Here is a 9,636-nt window from a genome sequence, read left to right on the forward strand (position 1 = left end):
GTGAGTCACTTCAATCTGACCCGCCGATTCGCAGGTCACTCCTATCCGACCCGCCAATTCGCAGGTCACCCAGATCCGCCCCGCCAATTCGCAGGTCACTCAAATCCGACCCTCTACTTCGCGGGTCACTTGGATCCGACCCTCCACTTCGCAGGTCACCCGAATCTGACCCGCGCCAAAGTCAAGGCAGAAGATGTTCTGCACCTGTTTTGTCGATCCCTTTGAGTTTCGCATCGTCGGTAGAGCCCCGCGATAGCGTAGACTTGTCCTATTTCAAGATGAGGATGGCGGATCGTCTGGGTCCTTTGCACGAGGATCGAGGCAAAGTTATGATCGAAAAACGCTTAGGTCCGGTGAATGCACCCCAAGCGACTCGTCGAGCTGGGGGTCGCGCATACCCTTGCAACAATTTCAAGCCTTCTCATAAAAGGAAAACTCCGGTTTTCACCCGCCCGGGGGTGTGTATGCAAAACCAAGAGCCTGTTGAGATCCTGCGCTCCCAAAAGCGTAGTTCTAAACGCGTGACTCTTGAGAACGCTAACAAGGAGTTGCATACTCAGAAGAAAACACGTCAGACAAACGAACGCGTTATACCTGAGGATTCATGTAAACAACCGATAGGTTGCTCTGACGGTAACGTCGATGAGTTGCACTATCAGGCTGGGGGTATGAATAAGTCTCGTAAGAGATATACCCGAGAAACAAAATCTTACTGCCCGTGCACCGAACTAATTGAGGCAGTATTATCAGCGTGTAGCTACCCCAAGACCACTCCGCAGAGGGTCTCGGTATTCGAGAGGATCTCCAACAGAATAGCTAAGTCCAGACCAAAGTGTCTCCGTAAGAAGCGATCGGCTGTTCATGATGACGAACTTCCAGAAGTCACAATTAACATGGCTGATAAGGGAAAGTCGATTCGACCTTTTAGTTCTGACCCTCTCGTATCGCATCGTCTAACTCGGCTACGCGTAGGGACCACTAGACGTAGGGACTACCAGAGAATGCAGAGAGGTTTATCATCGGATGATGAAGCATCAGATGCTAAACGTTATCCAGTCCGGGACAATCTCATGAAGTGTTCATGATCAACACCGAGTAGGTAGCCAAAATGGTTGAGGATGCCTTGGCCAAGCAGAAAGAGGCATTCAAGATCGAAATGGAAATGGCTATGCTACGGATGAGGGAAGAGCATGACCAACAAATTCGGTCTTTGTCAAATCAGCTAGGTGAATCCAGTCATCGTAACAATGTCAGCCAAGCAGCTAGCGATTCAGACGTAGATGAATACATCAATGCTGATGACCCTCCCATTAATCAGAACGCTGGGGGTGGCCCTACTAAAAACAACGACGCTGGGGGTGGTCCTACCAATAATGACAACGCCGGGGGTGGCCCCGTTATTCCTCTTAAGAATCGTCCAAAACTCGATACGAGCGAGGACGAAAAGATGAGTGACCTCGAGAGAAAAGTCAACGCTCTAATGTCTGCTCGAGAGGTAAAAAGGACCGGCATTCCATGTTCCTATCCAAGAGAATGGGACTCGATCTCGTATCCGGCGAAGTTCAACCTGATTAACTTCACGCCGTTTGACGGAAAGAGTTCGCCCATACAACATCTGATCTACTTTAAGTCCCACTTGGGCATGATCTCCGGCAATGAAGCCTTGATGGTTCGGTCATTCGTTGGTACCCTTCGCGGGCTGGCCTTTGATTGGTACCGCCGTCTCAAGCCCGGAAGTATTAACAACTGGGACGATATGGAGAGCTCATTCCTCGGCAATTTCTTTGACGACGACAATGAGGTATCCATCAGGACACTTTTCGATGAGAAACAAGAAGATGACGAGACAGTCGACGACTTCGTCAAGCGCTTTCGGAATAAAGCAATGAACTGCCGAGATCCGATCACGGAGGACTTCATCCTCCAGACATGTCATAACAACCTATCTATTGAGATAGTGGAAGTTATAGGAGTCGCACCGTCCAACACTTGGAAAGAGTTGAAGACGCGCGGAGAGCGGGCCGAACGCTTTCTCCGAAGGAAGAAAGCCGAGAGGAGCCAACCGACGACGAATCTTCCGAACTCAAACTTCGCCTCCCGTTGTAAAGGAAGGGCACCTGCAGCAGCTGTTGACACTAATCAGACGTCACAACGGCAATCCCAGAAACAGCGAAACACTTCGGATTCGAGACTCCAAAAAGAGTATTCCTTCAAGGATGAAGATGTTCCAGCCATCTTCGAATCCCTCCTTAAAAATAACAAGATCAAGCTACCACCTATCACAAATCAGGAGGAAGCTGATAACACTGCTGATCCAAAGTACTGTGCGTACCACAGGAGAATCCTCCATCCCACCAAGGATTGCTTTGCTCTTAAGAATAGCATTCAAACCTTAGTTGAAGCCGGCGTTATATCGCTCAATTAAGTCGAATGAAGACTCCGACAAGTATAAGAGTATAAACTGCTCCTTCTCATACTCCAAAGAGTATATGAGTATAAACTGCTTATCGGTTATCCAACTAAGTATAATGTTAAGCCCGGTTTCGCAAAGGAAGCTGGGGGTGGATGATTTATGTAACGTGAAGTTCCTGGAGAATCTTATATTCTTAAGGATAACCCGAACATGCGACTGAGGATAACGTACTCCTCGTTACACCCAGTTTTGCAAAGAAAGCTGGGGGTGGATAATTCATGTAACGGGAAGTTCCCGAAAGAATGTTAAATGTAATATTCTTAGGGATAACCCGATCATTATGAACAAAGTGATAAACACTAAACTCCTACTATGACTTCCGAATACTCTTTTGCTGAGATGAGATTCGATCACTTCATTAGATCAATCTTCCCTCACAAAACTCTCATTGGTGCTTAACGACTCACGGTCTCCCACCACAAAATCCCCCACCGATCAGACTAATTGATTGTGGGACCACCAAAATTCTTTCCTGTTTAATCCATTCAAACTCCTGCTATGTTCGTGCACTCAACACTTTCATGGTTAGAGTCCGGATATAATGCTTAGAATTTTGATCTGTCAATCCTTGACGAAATGTCAAACCCCTTCGTGCTAAGTCATTATCACTTAACACCAAGAACCCCTACTGAGTGATTTGTACAAGTCAATACTCCCACTATGATTTGTACTCCCACTCCCACTATCCACTTGGTCAAACCTTCCTACAGTTAGGACCACAGTCAAAATCCCCTCTCGATTCCTTTAATGAACGAGAGGTCCACAAATCGAGTGATCAAACTTATAAAAGTTAGGGTCATCTCACACTCCCACTCTCACTTGGTCAAACCTTCCTACAGTTAAGACCACAATCAAAATCCTCCTCTCGATTCCTTCAATGAACGAGAGGTCCACAAATCGAGCGATCAAACCTTCCTACAGTTAGGGTTGCCTCAAACCTCCCACCTGGTCAAACCTTCCTACAGTTAGGACCAAAACCACAATTCCCTCTCGAAAAACGAGAAATCCATCTTTAGTTCGGTAATCAAACCTTCCGACAGTTAGGGTTATCCTCTCGAAAAACGAGAAATCCATCTTTAGTTCGGTAATCAAACCTTCCGACAGTTAGGGTTATCCGAATATTTTTGATTCTCGGAGTGGAGATCCCACTCTTAGTTTCACATTCCCAGATTCTTGAAGTGGAGATCCCACTTTGAGTTTCCTTTTACAACTGGAGATAGAATATAAAATTCTTCCTCTTCAGCTTTGGGAGATAGAATATAAAATTCTTCCTCTCCCGTTTCGGGTTCGTCTTTGCCCCAAAAGAAGACACCACATTTTCAACTCCTAAAATCCGTGTCTCACAGGCACGAGGAATTTTATCCCGAATCCTGAGTAGGGATAAGTAAACGCCTAACACGCGTTGCCGGTTTAGTCTTTCACCGATTGAAAAAGACACCAGAATCTAGTCTGGGGTATTTTATCCCGAAGCCTAAGTAGGGATAAGTCAACGCTTAACCCACGTTGCTGGGTGGTTCGTTCCCGTAAAAACGACTGAGTCTACGTATTCAGCATCGTAGCAACAAAAATCCATGCCTTTTATGCACGAGGAATTTTATCCCGAATCCTGAGCAGGGATAAGTCAACGCCTAACACGCGTTGCCGGTTAGTTCTTAACCATAAAAAGAACAAAAGCCCACATATTCAACATTGTGACAGGTTGTTATTCATAACGCCAAAATCCGTGCTTCACACGTATGAGGAATTTTATCCCGAATCCTGAGCAGGGGTAAGTCAACGCCTAACACGCGTTGCCGGTTAGTCTTTTGTCGTGAAAAGGACAAAAGTCCACATATTCAACATTGTGGCAGGCCGTTATTAATAACGCCAAAATCCGTGACTCACACGCGCGGGGAATTTTATTCCGAACCCTAAGTAGGGATAAGTCAACGCCTAACTCGCGTTGCCGGTTTAGTCTTTCACCGATTGAAGAAGACACCAGAATTCCAATCTGGGGACTTTTATCCTGAAGCCTAAGTAGGGATAGGTCAGCGTCTAACACACGTTACCGGGTAGCCTATTCCTGTAACAATGGCGAAGTCTACGTATTCAATATCGTAGCATCAAGTCTAAGGGAGTTCATTCCTTTAGCACAACGTCACATGCGGAACGGACTTAAACAATCCGCATGCGAGCCCGATTCAAACGGTAATCGGTAAAGGCACGCCAAATCCGTTGAAGGCTGAGGGTTTGCCAAAAACCTTAAAGTCTACGTCTGATACACGTCGCTGTTTAGTCTTTTCACAGGAGAAAGACGAAGTCTACGTATTTAATATCGTAGCACTAAAAGAGTTAACTCTTTTAGCATAACGTTATATGCAGAATGGACTTAAACAATCCGCATGCTAGCCCGACTCAAACGGTAGTTGGTAAAGGCTTATCAAACCCGTTGATGGCTGAGAATTTGCCAAAAATTCTATAAATGCGAGTCATTGACGTATCAGCTTTATTAGTTGGTCTCATGACTTGAACATCCAACAAACTTCGGGATAAGATCCACACGTGCAGATGAATCAGCTTTAATAGTTGGTCCTGTAGCCCAACATTCGGGACCGTCACGCTCCAATGCCTTAAGAGCTTAAACTGTGCAGACTTTAGCAAACGTACGAGTATAAACTGTGTTAACGCCGGTCAACGCGTCACAGTAAAGATCGATGCCGGTCAACGCATCAGCAATTTCGCCAAAATAAGGCAAAAGATGACTCCAAGGATTTCAGTTACAATCAGATATGAATTCCTGATGGAGAGGTTCAGTTCAAAGTCAACTCGATGGCACGAGCTAAGTTCAGAAAGTTATACACCAATCTCAGTTCAAGATTTCGACAAGGGTCAGACGATAAACGCAGCACCGGAAGAACTTCACCTATTCGACGAAACAATGAATAGATTGAAGACTGAAGAAGTTAAGAATTGAGGTAGTTAAAGGTCACTATACGAAATGGAGGAGATGACCTATCTTATCCAAAGCATTCTAGACACCTCTATAAAGAAAGAGTCCGAAATACTTTGGAGGGGGTATCTGTAGGCGTCTAAAAATGCCTATGGATGTCCGCACACAGCTCAAGACAAAGAGAAGGCGATGAATGTTATTATCCGAAGCAAAGAGGATTATCCGACGTCGACAAGTGCATCGGCGAACTGTTGATGACACGACAACGAACCACCACAATGACAATCGTCAAGTAGACCGCACGCGTCAATCAACTCAAAGCGTACAAACGCGCCCAACAGTTAACACGCACGCATCATTCAGCTCGTGCATGTCAATCAGTTCGTGCGTCAATCAGTTCGTGCGCGTCGGTCAACACGCGTGCATCAATCAACACGTGCGTATATCAACCAACGCGCGTTCTACAGTCAATCCCGCAACGAAGCGTGCAAGTCAACAAGACGATCAAATATGCAAAACGGATAAAAATACAAGTCCCGGAAGAACCGGAAAACACGAAAGTTAACGAAGCCCAAAAGCGCGCCGCGCGGTACGGACCATACCGACCCACGCCTGCGCGGGTCGGCCAAGTCCGACCCGCGGAGGCGCTTTTAGTTCCAGAGGTTCCCAACTGACTTGATATCATCCCCAAACGTGGTTAGGCCGTTATTGACTAAAGATAAGGCCAAATCACTTGTTCTCATCCAAATAACCGCTTCCGAAGCCTTATAAATACAAGCATAGGGCCTCCTTTCAGCGGGGCGGAGTTATTATCAAGACGTGGAGGTGCTGCTGGATTGTGGAGTCAAAGGAGCACGAATTTCAGCGAGGGTTGACAGATCTTGGCGAGTTCTTCGTCATAAAGAAGAAGAGTTCGAGAGATCCGACGCCCGTTCCCGTCCGTCCCTTGAGATTAGGCTTGGTCTTAATCTCGAGAAGAGCCCTGATTTCGCTTGGTCGATCTCAGCGCTTCAAATCAAATACTTCCTCGGTGAAGACGAAGCTCTGCCGAATTTTTCATCAACCGGATCCAGATCAAAGGCGGTCCACGGATAAACCCCGACACAGGCAAAGATCCTACGCAAAGCAGCGGGTGATAAACGTCCTCTGCGTTTGTTTTGACGAGAGTTGTAAACTTTTGTTTTCATTGTGTAAAATTCTTATAAAAAGACAATCTTTTTTTTGTTTTCATTGTAACGATTGAAGTTGTAATGAATACCGCAATGAATACATCAATTTTTGACGCAAACAATACTCACCCATGCATATTGATAGGGGGAGCTTTCGCTCTCTTCATACATTTGTCCCCTTTTTGATGTTGTCAAATGGGAAGAAATATTATAAGTATATTCTTTCTTGTTTATATGCATGATATATTATACTTTGAATATTTATTTCCTTTTATGCATATATCCTTTTTGTAAATTGTTTGTCATCATCAAAAAGGGGGAGATTGTTGGACTTCTTATTTTGATGGTGTTTAACAAACAATTTACTTCTAATGTTATTTGTCTAGTGTTTGTGTTTTCGTATTTATTCTAGGCAAATAACGAGTTGGAGGATGGATGGAATAGAGCTTCAACGATCATATCAAATGGAGGTTGGCGGAAATGTGGAGTGAAGCCTTGCAATTCAAAGTTAAAGATCAAGTTCAAGCTTCATTCGTAAGTCTACCAAGTTGAGCTCATTGAAGACCTTCATCAAGCTTGGGTAATCTAGTTTAGATTTTATATTATGTGTGTTAAGTACCTTAAACTCAATATCATATACACACATGTATTTGGTTTCTATGTATATATATAGTTATATATATACATGCATGGTTTTGAGTTTTCATGCTTTGGACACACTTGCAAAATACATGAGTTTTCACAAATAGAAATTCAATTTGAGAAATTCTTTTTCTAACATGTTTGTTTGCATGTTTACAAATATTTCGCAAAGTTTTATCAAGTTTGGAATTGATTTGTTATGTTTAATAGAATTTACAAAATCATGTTTTTGTTCGTGCACATGTTCGTGCATGTTTTACAAAACAGATGAGTTTTCATAAATGGGAAGTGATATTCAAGAAATTCTTTCTTTGACATGTTTATCTACATGTTTAGAAACTTTTCTCAAAATTTTACTATTTTTGGAGTTGATTTACTGTGCCCAATTGATTTTACAAAATCATGTATGTTATCAGTTTTTCAGAAACTATAAATCTGTGTTCAAACATTTATTTCTCTCAACTGGGAAATGAGTTTTTAGAAATTCTTTATCTAACATATTATTCTACATGTCTATAACCTTCCCACAAAATTTCATATTTTTTGGAGATGTTTTACTATTTTTAATTGATTTTACAAAACTAAAACACAGTGCTACAGTACCCACGGTCGACCGGTACCCCCCCCCGCCAAACTCTTTGGACGTTACTCAGCTTTGCATATGGCTCACGGTCGACCGTACCAGTCGACTGAAGTTACTGTAGCATCCGACCGTTACACAGTAATGGCTAGTTGCTGATTTTTGTTTTTAATGGTTTTTTGGGGTTTTTGGGGTTGGTTTCTTCAATCCTATATATACCCCTTTGTTATAACTATTTTCTATCATCTAAGAGAGTTTTTAACCAAGTTTAAAAGAGTTTTAACAAGGGTTTTAGTTTGGTTTAAGTGTGTTTAAGAAGTTTTTAAGCATTTGGAAGTTTGAGTTTGAGAAATCAATTTCACAAGAGCTTGAGGAGATCATCTATTGGTGTTTGGGCATCCAACTATTCTCTTTCTACCTCTTGATCTATTGAGAAGTTTTCTAGCTCTTTTCTCTAGCAATTTTATTATTGACTTTCATATTCTTATTATTTCTAGTTTGCTATTTGAGTTAGATTTTATTTTATCTCATTGTTACACACACCCACTTGAGCTTATTGTATTTACATTCATAGTATAATTGGGTTGTGGGATTGTGTAACTTAGAGAGTGTGAGCTTTCATTGTGTTCTCATCCATAGTAGAGAACAAACATTTATTGTATTGAGCCTTATTGTGAGATTCACTTTGTAATACACTTGTACACCGAGAGAAGTGTGTGGCGAGAGTCGGGGATCGTCCCAAGAGGAGTGGCGTTGGTTGACGAACCTAGGGAGAGGTTGTAACCGAGCACTTGAGGGAGACACGTCTAGTTCAACACTTGAGAGGGTGTAGAGTGTGATTGTAAGAGTGGTGATTGTAAAGTTTTCGGTTAGCTAGAAAACCGAGTGTGAGGTGTAAACGTTGTTCGGGTGAACGTAGAAAACCCGGTTGTGATAGTGGATTTCTTCCCGGCAGTGCGGAGCGGAGACGTAGGACGGAAGGTCCGAACTCCGCGATCATATTGTGTGTTTACATTGTTTATTTTGCACTATCACATTTGTAGTTTGATTATATCACCTTTGTGTTAGTTTATATATCCTTGCATATATATTTCATCATATAGGATATATCTCATTGTTCATATTGCTTATCCTAGCTCACATATCTTGTTGTATTTTATACTTGCTAGGATAACTTGTTAATTAATTTTAATTGGCATAAAATCGGATTAGATTAGCATAAGACTCTAATCACCCCCCTCTAGGGTCTAACAGCCCTATTGATTCTATCACAGTTACCGGATAGTTTGGCAGGTTGTGTGACCGTGATTAGCAATTCGGCGGGGAAGGAAAAGTTAGAGCTGAGCGAGGTTGTTAGCATGATTCTATTCGATGAGGTTAGAAGAAAATTATTCGAATCAGAAGGTTCAGGATCAACCCTAAGTCTCGAGCAGAGAGGCAGAAGCCAAAAGAAGGGTAACCATAATAGGAATCGGTCGAAATCAACCAAGAAGAGGTCAAACTCGAAAGTTAGGCCTATCAAAGGGAAGTGTTGGAACTGCGGCCAGGAGGATCTTACGTCTTCACCCTGTAAAGCACAAAAAAAGGATGTGAATGATTAGGAGGCTCATCTCGTGCAAGATGCCTTAATTCTTGCTATAGATAGTGATTCTGATTCATAGGTTATTGATTCGAGAGCCTCATTCCACGCCACTGCTAATAGGAAGCTTCTTCATAACTATGTAGCAGGGGACTTTGGAAAAGTATACTGGGGGGATAATGAACCATGTTGTGTTGTTGGAAGAGGTGATGTGCAAATACAGTTGAAGGGCTCTAAATGGAATCTGAAGAATGTCAGACACGT

The sequence above is a fragment of the Asparagus officinalis genome, chromosome 8 (assembly GCF_001876935.1).
Source record: "Asparagus officinalis chromosome 8, Aspof.V1, whole genome shotgun sequence".
NCBI lineage: Eukaryota > Viridiplantae > Streptophyta > Magnoliopsida > Asparagales > Asparagaceae > Asparagus > Asparagus officinalis.